The sequence below is a fragment of the Mobula birostris genome, unplaced genomic scaffold (assembly GCF_030028105.1).
Source record: "Mobula birostris isolate sMobBir1 unplaced genomic scaffold, sMobBir1.hap1 scaffold_710, whole genome shotgun sequence".
Lineage (NCBI taxonomy): Eukaryota > Metazoa > Chordata > Chondrichthyes > Myliobatiformes > Myliobatidae > Mobula > Mobula birostris.
Genome location: NW_027278428.1, coordinates 77,006 through 90,567, shown reverse-complemented (window position 1 = coordinate 90,567; position 13,562 = coordinate 77,006). Strand labels below are relative to the sequence as shown.

Genomic DNA, 13,562 nt, shown 5'->3' with positions numbered 1-13,562 from the left:
AACAGCAGGAGGTGGCCATTCAGCCCCTCTAACCATCAACAAGATGACAGCTGCTCTCCCATCTCGGCCAGACATTTCGACCCGATCCTCATTTCCTTGATCCCTTCAGTCCCCACACATCTGCCGGCCGCTGTTTTATGTGAGAACGATCACTGAGTCTTCACCAGCCTCTGTGGTGGGGATTTACAGACATTCACCACCCTCGGAGTGGAGACATTTCCCCTCATCTCAGTCCCGGACAGTCCATCCCCTTTTTCAGAGACTGGGATCCCTGGTTCAGCCGGTAATGATGTTGTGCATTTCAATGTGTTCACCTCTCAGTCCTCGATTCTCTAAATGAAAGGGTTATCGCATTTGATCTTTCTTCATATGATGACCCCACCACCCCAGGGATCAGTCTGGTGAATCTCCATTGCACTCTCTATAACAAATACTCTCTAACCTCTTTGTTAATCCTCTATGGAATTAATTTCCATCTTCTGCAGCCCCGTGTTGCCCCAAACACTCACCTCCCACCCCGTCACTATTTCCACCTTCCCACCTCCCCCTCACCTGGATCCACCTCTCACTCCCCAGCTCTTGCCCCATCCCCACCCCTCACCTCTTTTCTCGGACTATTTCCCGTCCACTCTCAGTCCAGAGGGAGGGTCTCGGCCCGAAATGTTGACGGCCCATTTCCCTCCACAGATGCTGCCCGACCCACTGAGTTCCTCCGGCAGTTTGTTCTTTGGTCTGTGTGACCCGTGTTAGTGTGGGGAGCGGGATTTTACACCATATTCCAGGTACAGTCTCAACAAAACACAAATAATTGTTACTGTCATTTCACTCTCATACCCAATAACTTACAATAAATACAATGTACCTTTCAGCCCCCTCTCTACCCACTGCACTTAAACTCTCCATTTAAACACACTCTGTGTTTCTGTTTCTCCTGCTGAAGTGGGTGATCTCACATTTTCCACATCGGGCTCCAGCTGACCTGTTGTTCCCACTCACTCCTTTTGCCTCTGTTACCCCGAAACCTCTCGACAACAAACACAGAACATAGAACAGTACAGCACAGGAACAGGCCCTTCGGCCCACATTGTTGTGCTCAAACTATTCATTGAATCAAGTTGCCAACTAAACTAATTCCATCTGCCAGAACAATGTCCACATCCTTCCATTTTCCTCACATTCATGTGCTGATGTAAATATCTCTGAAAAGTCCCCAATGTATCTGCCAGAACCGTCAGCCCAGGCAGCACATTCCAGCAAACCCCTCTCACCCTAAATGCATGGCACCTTGTATTAGACATTGCTAACCAGGATTAAAAAAAAAATTGTCTGTCTACTCTATCTATGCCCCTCATAAACTTATAAAACTCCATCGTCTCACCCCAGTCTGTGCCGCTCCAGAGAAAACAACCAAAGTTTGTCCAACCTCTCGTTACAGCTCATGCCCTCGAATCCAGGCAATATCCTGCTAAACCTCTTCTGCACCCTCCTCTCCAGGGCCATTGACATCTTTCCTGGAATGAGGCGACCAGAATGTATGAAATATTCCAGATGTGGCCTAACTCGAGTTTTATGAAGCTGCAACATAACTTCTTGAATTTTGAATGCAATATCTTGACTAACAAAGACAACCAAGCCATTTGCCTTCTTAACCACCCTGTCAATCTGTGTAGCCACTTTGAGGGAGCGATGAATTTGGGACTCCAAGATCCCTCTGCTCGTCAACACTCTTACGGGGCTTGTACTTAACAGTGTTATTATCTCTATATATTTGACCTACCGAGGTGCCAAGATCATCGACACAAATCAAATCTCACTGAGTTTTCTCATGTCCTGCTGAATTTATTGCCAAGTGCACAAGGACGGGAAGGTACAGGTACAGAGAAACACTGACTTGTAGCAGCATCACAGGCAAGTATATTCAGACAACACACGGAACATACGTTATACAATTCTGTCTCATTATCACTATAGAAATACAAGTTTTATGTCATTAACAATATACAAATATATATGTTGTGTCAAAAATCATAAATATATATATTGTGTCATCAACAATGTGTGAATATACATTTTTTTCAAGAGCAGACTTGGAAATGTTGAATTTGGTCCCTCAGCCAAATTGTTGACACAGTTTGGGAAAAACTGGGCTCCAAGCACTGGTCCCTACTACACCCACTGGGACATCCTGCAGACCCAAGAAGGGTCTGGTAAATCCTTCTCTTTAAACACAGGAACGGGAGCAGGCTGCTCAGTCCCTCCAGCCTGTCTTGTCATTCAGTAAGACCCCACACCGGTCCATCCTTGCCCAACACCATGCCTATCTCCACTTTGCCTGGACCATTGGCCCCACTTGCAGCTCAACAGTCTGCCAGTGTTTGCCCCCCAAAGTGGTGAATATCTCTGCTCGCCACCAGCGTGGGCTCAGACATTTTCACAGACGAGCCCCTCATGTCCCTTCCCCACTGTCAATGGGCTCCTTCCCCCAACCTGCTCCTTGATCCACCACCGGGACAAACAACCTCCCAGACTCCATCCTATCCAACCCCTCACAACATGTTTATCCTCTCAGTTAATTCCCTCTCCCTCCTCCTTCTGCTGGATCACTCGCTCCCTGGGGAACCAGCATCAAACCGACAGGCCGAGTGGTCACCTCCTACCCCTCAGCGATTCATCAGACATCAGACACAGGAGACACTACTCAAACGCCCCCAACTTCCCTCGAAGGGAAATGGAAATAATTCAAAAAGCAGGACATTTACTTTGAGGTTTGTTCTGCTTTGACATGGTGGGAGCAGGAAACGGGGTCAGCATCCCCTCTTGGCTGGTGGGGTGGTAGGTGAGGACAGGGGAACCCTATTCCTAGTGGGGTGGCAGGAGGATGGGGTGAGAGCAGATGTGTGTGAAATGGGAGAGATGCGATGGAGAGCTCTCAAACCACCCCACCAGCCTCCAGGTCCAAGAGATATTGAGGCCCTGGTATAGAAAAAAACTGGGTGCATAACAGATGTAGGCAGGTAGGGGGAAAAATGAGGTACTTCTGGAGTCGAGGAAATGCAAGATAACATTGAGGAAAGAAACTCAGAAGGCTATAGGGTGGCATAAGGTTGTCCTAGCAGACAGGATGAGGGACTATACCGATATTTTAAAAGCAAACGGATTGCATGGGACACAACTGATCGTCTGGATGATCAGAATGGCAATGTACACATGGAGGCAAAAAAGACAGAGGAGTTCTTAAGTGGATTTTTGCTTCTTTGTTCACTCGGGAAACAGGGGTTGGGGGGGGCTTCATTTTCAGGGAAAATGTCAGTGCCGTAAGGACAGATGGGAGAACTCATCTGCTGAGGTTTTATGGGTAGACTGGAGAAATAAAAATTGTTTGAACATGTTAATGAGTCTATCCTATAGACCACCCAAGAGTCCATGGGAGTTAGAGGAACAACTAACAGCTTTTGTTTTTATGCGTGTCGCACCAGACAGTCAGCCACTTTTGTCCGGCGTTTGGTGTCAGGATTAGTCTCCTTTCGGATTAACCGGGTCACGATATGAACGCTCCTGACTCAACCCTTGATTTTTCTTTTTACGAGGCCGAGGGGCTAGCTTGAAGCTCAACCCAGCACAGATGGAAAGCGTGCTCGGGGGGTGGCCCGACTTGGATTTGAACTCCGGAGCCTCCGCTCCAGACTCCGGCGCTGAAGGCGACAAAAGGTAAAATACCTATTGGGCGCCCCGTCGGTCTCCACAGTCCTCAGAGTGGTCCAGACACTAACTCAGCCCGTCTGCTTGACTCTCCCTATACTGGGATCCTGTTCGTGATGCCAAATGTTAACATTGAATCTGAATAAAACTCGGGAGACCAGCTTCTTATCGTCACCACAGTTTATTGTACATTCTCCTGTGGGAGATTGAGACCCAGTTGTCAAAGGGAAGGCACGTAAGCACTGACACCGTCTGACAAGTGGGCCCACATAGTCAAGTTACAGCCATATATTTATACATAGTAAGCCCCATACATTACTATTGCATGTTATTTGAACTGGTACGCCCACCAAATCTGTTAGTGCAAAACTTAATTACTTAGATAAAAGAGTTCACTAAATCAAGGCTTAATGACAGATGGATGCGCTGTCCAGTCCTTTTCAGTTATTCCCTTTACTTGGCCCTGACTTAGTTACAGATGGGTATTCATTCCAGTTGTTATCAATGAGTACTCCCATATATTACTCAAATGAGGGTACAATGTATAATGTTATCAGCTCGCAGTGTCTCTCTCTGCAAGCCGCAGAGAACCAGTAATGAGCCTGTCTTAGCTAACCGCTGAAGACAGAGTTTACTTCAGTTCAAAAATTCCTATTTAGTCCCAATTATTCTTTTAGCCAGACGTTACATAGGTTCAAAATGATATTTTTTATATCCAATTTCTAAATGGACAATGAAGCTTTCAATACTACCTCACTTTTTACAGTATTTCTGTTTTTGCACATTAAAAAATTCTTTTCAATATATGTTGGCTGTAATTGTAATACTTGTTTATTTAATATTATTATTTTATTTATTACATTTCCCCTGCTAGATTGTGTATTGCATTGAATGTTGCTGCTGCTGAGTTAACAAATTTCACATCACATGTCGGTGATAATAAACCTGATTCTGACTCTGATCTATACCATTATCTAAATCATTTATATACAGCATAAATAGAAGTGGTCCCAACACCGCCCCTGCAGAACACCACTGGTCACTGGCAGCCAACCAGAAAATGATCATTTTATTCTCACTCGCTGCCTCCTACCAATCAGCCAATGCTCTAACCATGTCAGTAACATTCCTGTAATACCACGGGCTCCTAACTTGGTGAGCAGGCTCATGTGTGGCACCTTGTCAAAGGCCTTCTGAAAGTCCAGATATACAACATCCACTGCATCCCCTTTGTCTATCCTACTTGTAATCTCCTCAAAGAATTCCAACAGGTTTGACTGGCAGGATTTTCCCTGAAGGAAACCGTGCTCACTATATACTATCTTGTTCTGTGTCACCAAGTACTCCATCACATCATCCTTAACAATTGACTCTAACATTTTCCCAAACACTGAGGTCAGGCTAACTGGTCTACAATTTTCTTTCCGCTGTCTTCTTCTGCTGTTTGGAATTTCAGCTTGTCTCCAGCAGCTCAATGAAGCACTTTTGATCACTATCTTATCGCTGTGTGGGATCTTGCCCAGCACAGTTGGCTGCCATGTTTCCCCACAGTGTAGCAGGGACAAAATGTAAAATTATAAAATAGAAAATGCTGGGAACTCAGTACATCAGGCTACTTCTGTGAAAGGAGAAATGGTGGAAGACCCAGTTACAGAATTAGACTGTCCAAGACGCTGCAATCTGCTGAGCATTTCCTGTATTTTCTCCTTCTTGCTTTTAATTTCCTGCTACTGGAGATTTTTTCCCCTCTTCATTTTAATGCACAGATAGTAACTGATTGCAAAGTGTCAGCAACACCCCAAACAGTGTAAATGTCACCCCACCCCCATCAGTTCGTTCGTTCTCAGTTCATTCTGACCCTGGTGTAATACATCCCATACAGTTAATGCTCACAGCATCCTTTCCTCCCACGATCATTCTGTTACATTTGCTCCCGAGGCCACTGTACTCAACGCTGAGAGCCAGTGACCACATGGTGTTAAAATGTGCAGCACTTCTTGCAGCTCTGGCGGACTGTTACCCTGGAAACGGAGGAAGTGGCTCGCCAAAAATAACTGACAGGAAATAACGAACTCAACATTGTATGCTGTGAGTTTCATTATGAGAAAGGTTAACACTGCAGCCATTTTGTAATGGTGAAACTAAAATTGTAAAGGCAGTTTTTAACCATGCCTCGTGCTGTATTCAATTAATCCTCCAGTAGTTCTGTCTAACAAAAAATGATTCCTGCTTAGCGGTTGATAATATATTAACCTCTGCCATAAATATTCCCAGTGACAGCCTCAACCACCATCTGTTTTAACAAAATCCACAGATCGACCACTCTTTGGCTGAAGAAGTTTCTCTCACCTCAGTTTTAAAGGGAAACTTCTTTATTCGGAGGCTGTCCTCTCAGACCCCAGACTCGCCATCTGATGGAAATATCATCCCCATGTCCACTGTATCCAGGCTGTTCGGCATTCAGTAGGTTTAAATAAGATCCCGTCCACCTCTATACTTCTGAACTCTATAGAGTACAGGCCCAGAGTCATCAAATGCTTGTCGTACATAAACCCTCTCATTCCTGGGATTACTCTTGTGAACCATGTGAGCAACAATTGTACTAAACACATTTCCAGGAATAACAGGGAAAATGGTACCAGGATAATTTACAGGGGAAAACTGTGGTTTCTTTACTCTTCCACTGAGTATCACAAAACAAGCGCCTGTGCACAGGCCCATTTTCAGAGGAACAAAGTTCGCGATTTGGGTTCACAACCGTTCATCAGAAGGGCTTCAACCATGTCTCGTTTTCAGTGCGGATTTCCAGCATCTTGAGTTTCTGTCCGATTTCCACTGACTGACAGACAGGTGACAGTGAGGGGGGAGATTGAACACCAAACTCACGGGTCTATTTCTACTGTTGCAAACACAGAACAGCCCATTTACTCAAAGCCTCTCACTGTGAGGGATGGGATGATAACTCATGATCTTCTCAGTATAGCAGTCATTGCTTCCAAAGGAACTCCAGAAACAAACATCTGAGCCCAGAACAGAAATACTGGCTCAACACTTCAGAAACCTAGGCAGCTTGATCCCCGGGTCCATCGCACTTGGATTTAAAACTGTGATATCCCAGGACCCAACCTCACAGGGTCACACAGCTACATCTACCACTCACCGACACCGGAATCTTTGCACATCGTCCCCACATTTCTCAGCCAGTGGTGTAATCAGCGATTGCCCCACAACCAATGTCCAGCTGCCCGAGACTTCTGATCTGTTGTGGAAGGAGAAACATCCAGCCCCATCTGTGGAAGTACTGACCTGGGCCAAATCCCAGATACTGACAGTTCCATATGCCCGGAGACTACATTCCAGGATAATAGTCCAAGCACCAATTTTCCCAGGACTCCCTGTAACTGGTAATATGCTGCGGTGTTTCAGCCATTCTGAGCTCAAAAACTCACACTCCTGCATCAACCTGTGGTAGAACGGGAACCTGATGATCCTCTGACTGGGCAGAGATCGGTCTGGAAAACCTGGGCGCGGGTCACCAGCAGGCAGGGATACATTTCACATCGTCTCCAGCAGCTAAACTGAACACATTGTATCATGATCATTGTTAAATGAAATCTTGCCCAGCACAACTGGCCGTCACGAGGGCTAACAGGAATGAAACACTTCTAATATAAAATTGAAATTAAAGTGCTGGGAACTCGGTACATCAGATCGGATGTGTGGAAAGAGAAACTGTGGAAGACCCAATATATCAGAACTGGGACTGTCCAAGATGCTCCCCGATCTGCTGAACGTTTCCTGCATTTTCTCTTTTTACTTTAAGTGATGCTCAACTATTGACTGATTACAAGATGTTTGTGATGGCCCGAACAAAGTTGCACAATTGTAATGCCCACATTCATTAGCTTGCTCTTCATTACAACATAGGGATAATACAGCCGATACAGTCCGTGCTCACAACAACCTCCCCACCCCACGATCAACCCGTTCCATCTGCTCCCAAGGCCACTAACTCTCAATGAGGGGAAGTGACTAGACAGCGATAAAAATCTGCACCCCTCCCTGCAGATCCTGTGTGCTGCTACTCTGGCAACAGAGAATGCTACTCTCCAGAAATGACTGAAAAAAATAACAGACTCAGCTTTAACTACAGCAAATTTCTTCGTGACAAAGGTTATCACAGTGGCCATTTTGTAACGTTGAAACTATTTGTGGTCTGTTCATACTAACACAGGCATCATATATTCTGTACAGTAAATGCCCAAAGAATCCTTGCATCCACACCGGCTCCTGAGGTCACAGTCTCTCCGCTGAGGGGCAGTGACCAGACAGAGAGTGATAAAAATGTTCAACACTCTTTGCAGCTCTGGTGGGCTGTTACCCTGGTGATGGCGGAAGTGGCTCAGCAGAACTAACTGAAAATTGGAAATAAGGAACTCAACCTCACATGCTCTGAGTTTCATGATGACAAAGATGAACACTGAACCCTCAGTCATTTTGTAATGTGGAAGCTAAAATTCCAGTGACTGTTTTAACCCTGTCTCGAGGTGCATCCAGTAAATCTGTTGGTATTTCCATCTCTACAGAACTTCCAGCAGTGCAGAAGCTGTTCCAAAATCAAACCACGTTGTTGGATGCGGCCTGTCAGTTCCAAATGTCCACTATGGGATATCTACAAAGGACATCACACAATACATTCTGGTGATAATCATGAAGTTTCATTCTTTGTCCAATTAAATGGTTAAAAATTCCACCATAATCTTGTATGTGCAAATAACTTATAACTACGATCAACCCCAGGCATTGATACAGGTGCAATTCAGACCCTGCTACCAGACAGAATGATGGAAGGGAAGGTCCCCAGATACAATTGGATGGATTAAGATCGTGACTTCAGATCCTGGACTCCCCCACTGTTGAAAACACCTTGTCCCCATCCAATCTATCCGGACCTCAGGATTTCATTGAGGTTCCTGTTCCCAGAGTCACCACCCCTCCATTGAGAACAGGCCCAGAGACACCAAATGCCCCTCATACATAAAACTTTTCATTCCCGAATCACTGTTGTGAACCTTGAAAACAACAACTGTAATGAGCACATTTCCATGAATAACAGACAATTAGGTGGCAAGATAATCTATTGAGAAAACCTTTGGTTTCCTTACTGCCCCAGTAACTGCCACAAAATATCTCCTGAAGATCAGTGTGCTCATCTAGTCTTGGAGCTGAAAGAGATGGGAGAGATCTTTAATGGTTTCTCTGTGCGTATATATGATAGTTAATCAAGTCATGGATTGAATACGGATTACACAGCAGGTGTTTGCTGTCTTGAGGTGAATTAGGATGGATAAATCCCCAGGGTCTGACAACGTGTCCCTCGGACCTTGTGGCAGACTAGCGTAAAGGCTGCAGGAACCCTGGCAGACACAGATGTTGCTGGTATTTAAGGAACAGAGTTACAAACGTAGGTTGAACAGGTAAGAAATTGATTGTTTGAAGTACAGGAGAATGAGGAGAGATCCTAGGACCCCACGGTAATAGAAGGGGTCCATGTCATAAAGTTTGGGAACCCCTGCTAGAGGTACACACAAGTAGGGTGGTATGAAAAGGGTGAATGCATATAGACTTTTGCCCCTCAGCTTGGGTGAGGTCATGGATTTAGGGTGAAAATTTAAATATTTAAGGGGAACATAGAATATAGAGCATAGATATTTACAGCACACTGCAGTTTCTGCGGCCCACAATGTTGTGCTGTCCACGTAACCTACTCCAGAAACTCACTAGAATTTCCCCAGCATATCGCCCTCTATTTTACTAAGCTCCATGTATATCTAAGAGGCTCTTAAAAGACCCTATTGTATCCGCTTCCACCACCACCGCCGGCAGCCCATTCCACGCACTCCCCACTCTGTGTGTGAAAAACTTACCCCTGACATCCCCTCGGTACCTATTTCCAAGCACCTTAAAACTGTGCCCTCTTGTGTTAACCATTTCAGCCCTGGGACAAAGCCTCTGACTATCCACAAGATCAATGCTCCACATTACCTTAAACACTTCTACCAGGTCACCTCTCATCCTCCATCGCTCCAAGAACAAAAGGCCAAGTTCACTCAAACTATTTTCATGAGGTACACTCTCCAATCCAGGCAACATCCTTGCACTATCTCTATAGTATCCACATTCCTCCTGTAGTGAGGTGACCAGAACTGAACACAGTACTCCAAGTGGAGTCTGAACAAGGTCTTAAATAGCCGCAACATTATCTGATAGGTCTTGAACTCAGTCCCACGGTTGATGAATGCCAACACACCAAACACCTTCTTAACAACACCGTCAACCAGCGCAGCAGCTTTGAGTGTCCTATCGACACAGACCCCAAGATCTCTCAGATCTTCCACACTGCTGAGAGTCTTTCCATTTATATTATATTCCATCTTCAAGTTTGACCTACCAAAATGAACAACCTCACACTTATCTGGGTTGAACTCAACCTCAGCCCAGTTCTACATCCTATCAATGTCCCGCTTTAAACACTGACAACCCTCCAGAATATCCAAAACACTCGCAAACTTTGCGTCATCAGCAAACATATTAACCCAAACTTCTACTTCTTCATCCAGGACATTTATAAAAATCAAAAAAAAGAGGGGTCCAGGAACAGATCCCTGCGGGACACCACTGGTCACCGACCTCCATGCAGAATCATCTACAACCAAACGTTGCTTTCTGTGGGCAAGCCAATCCTGGATCCACAAAGCAAGGTCTCCTTGGATCACATACCTCACTACTTTCTGAATGAACTTCGCATGGGGAACCTTAGCAGATGCCTTACAGAAATCCTTATACACTACATCCACTGCTCTACCTTCATCAACCTTGGTTACATCCTCAAAGAATTCAATCATTCCTAAGGCACGACCTGCCCTTGACAAAGCCATCCTGACTATCCCTAATCACATTATGTCTCTCCAAATGCTCATAAATGCTCTTAATTCAGTGGCTGGTAAGTTGATGGAAAAGATCCTGAGAGGCAGAATATGATCAGAAATAGTCAGCGTGGCTTTGTCAAGGGCAGGTCGTGCCTTACGAGCCTGATTGAATGTTTTGAGGACGTGACTAAACACATTGATGAAGGCAGAGTCGTAGATGTAGTGTATATGGATTTCAACAAGGCATTTGAGAAGGTACCCCATGCAAGGGTTATTGAGGAAGTAATGAGGCATGGGATTCAAGGGGACATTGCTTTGTGGATCCAGAACTGGCTTGCCCACGGAAGGCAAAGAGCGGCTGCAGAAGGATCAAATTCTGCATGGAGGTCGGTGACCAGTGGTGCGCCTCAGGGACCTGTTCTGGTACCCCTTCTCCAACTCACCCTGCTCATGGACTGTTTGTCCCACCGCCATCGTGGCATCCACGCCAGGACCACGAGACCCAAAAAGGTTATTTTCTTCAAGCGCTAAGACTGATCAACACCTCCAACCACTAATCAACCCTTCCTCACCCCCATCACCACGAGTTTAACATTTCCTCTGAGTCACCATACGTAAAGATACTCCTGTGCCTAACGTTACTTTATGGACGTACAATTAACGTCTTAATCTATGAAATATACTATGTTTTTATTATTATGGTCTTTATGTTTTTGTGTTTTTGTTCCTGAGTAACAATTATTTTGTTCTCCTTTACATCAGTGTCCTGGAATGGCATTGAGCAAACTTGAATCTTGAGCCTTGGGAAAATACCACGACCAACCACATTATGTACACTCCCTCTTGATTTAATAACCTTCTACAATGTCACCCTCATTCTCCTGTTGAATAAAGATCCAGCTTGGCCAACCTCTCCCTATGACTCAGCCCTCTAGCCCAGACAGTATTTTCACCAATCTGTTCTGCACCCTCTCCAACTTGATATTTTTTCTACAATTGGGTGAACAAACCTGTAATAAATGCGGTGTAGCATCACCAACCATTTTTATGACTCCAATCAAATGTCCATAATCCAGAATTCAATGCCCTGACTGATGAAGGCCAGCATGATTAAGGCCTTCTTTTCCATACCTGCATGTTCCCTTTCAGGCTATTGTATGCTTGTAATACCAGATTGCTCTGTTCAACAACACTACGTGTCCTCCCATTCACTATACTGGTCCCACCATAGCTTGACTGTCCAAATTGCACCATCTCTCACTTGTCCAAGTTGAAAACTACTTGCCCATCTCCATAACTGACCAAGATCCCTTTGAAATTCATTGTAACCTATTTCAATATCAACCACGCTCCCGAATTTAGTCACAAGCTTGCTAACCACGCTACGTACATTCATATACAAATTATTGGCATGAATATTGAATTACTCAATACTGACACGCACATCCCACTCATCACCATTCACTAAATTCATCTTCAATCATCACCCTCTGCTTCCTGCCATCGAGCCCAGTGTGAATCCACTTCGCAAGCTCCCCGTGAATCCCACGTGGCCTAACCTTCCAGATCAGCTGCTCTGTGAGATCTTGTTCGATTTGGACAACATCACCAGACATCCCACCCTGCAAAAACTCATTTCAGGGAGATATCACCACTATTTCAGGGAGGTAGAACTCCCACCACCCAGAACCCCAATATCCACCCCCCCCCTCCCCCGTCGACCTCCAAGGGTGTATGGAAAACTTTCTTTAGTGATTCTGTCTAATCTGCAAACCAGGTTGGGTATATGCAGCAAAGGTGACATTAAAATATGTACACATTATATTATATTATGTTTATTCTATTACAACTTTAAGCAAGTCTACAGGGAGTTTGGCCTCATCACGTAGGACATCAATAGAGTAGCTCCTTAGCAGCTAGCCAACCAGTTTAAATAAGGTTAGCTATGTTAATGAACGAATGACACCTGTTAAACTCACCTCAACATGTCTTTTACAGTCATTTGGGCAACAGAAAAGTCACTGTTGCAAACAGTGCAGCGAGCAACACTGTCATTATTTTTGAGGTCGACTGTAAAGCCCGCCCACAGAGAAAACTGATAGGTCTACTTAGCAGGGGACCCAACATTTTTTGCACTGCAGACCAGTTTAATATTAACAATATTCTTGCGGACCGGCCGACCGGGGTGGGGGGGCGGGTGTTAATCACGACCGGAATATAGGTGATAAGTCAATAGCATCACAGCATTTTAAGTAACGTTTGGATATTAAACACACAGCACATATTTTCCCTGTATGAACATATAAAATCATTGCAACACACCAATATCGCTGAACCAGTGGGAGCCCTGGGCTTGTTTCCCTGCAACAAGACAGTCCCATCGAGGGGTGATGGGAGACAGCGATACTCGAAGGGGGTTCCTTATGTCCAGTCTATTCCGCAATTTAGTTTTCGTTGCATTCATTGCAGAAAACTCCGCTTCGCAGCGATATGATGTTGGAAATGGAAGCAACGTTTTCAGTGCTTTCGTGGCTATCTCTGGATATTTAGCCTTGACTTTGATCCAGAATGCCGGCAGAGATGTTATGTCAAACATACTTTTCAGCCCGCCGTCATTCGCAAGCTCGAGGAGCTGATCTTCTTCCCGCGCTGACATGGATGACGTGCAGGTAATGACCTCGCGTGCGTTCAAGCTCAACAGTGCGTGACAGGAAATGAGGAAAGGTGCAGTTGACTCATATCGTTTCCTCACGGCCCGGTGGTTGGGGACCACTCTTAGCACGAAGAGAGACCAATCAGGATGCTCGCTCTCCCTCTCAAAAAAATCTATTTCCGGGATATTGTATATAATTTCCGGGCGTCAGGGAGCCACTATCGATATCCGGGAGACTCCCAGATCTTCCGGGAGAGGTGGGATGTCTGTCATCTCTACCC

At 45.2% G+C, this 13,562-nt stretch overlaps 1 protein-coding gene across 4 annotated transcripts in view; it reads right to left on the bottom strand.

The window, feature by feature from the left end:
- LOC140193685 (NACHT, LRR and PYD domains-containing protein 3-like) overlaps positions 1 to 13,562 on the bottom strand; it is a 112,996-nt gene that overhangs the window by 61,411 nt on the left and 38,023 nt on the right. Inside the window, exon 1 of one of the 4 annotated variants that reach the window (XM_072250849.1) lies at positions 602 to 745. The exons of the other annotated variants lie outside the window; for them this stretch is intronic. The gene's annotated coding sequence lies outside the window, so the exon portion shown is untranslated. Of the gene's footprint in view, positions 1 to 601; positions 746 to 13,562 lie in introns of those variants that run through there. 4 annotated transcript variants of the gene reach the window in all.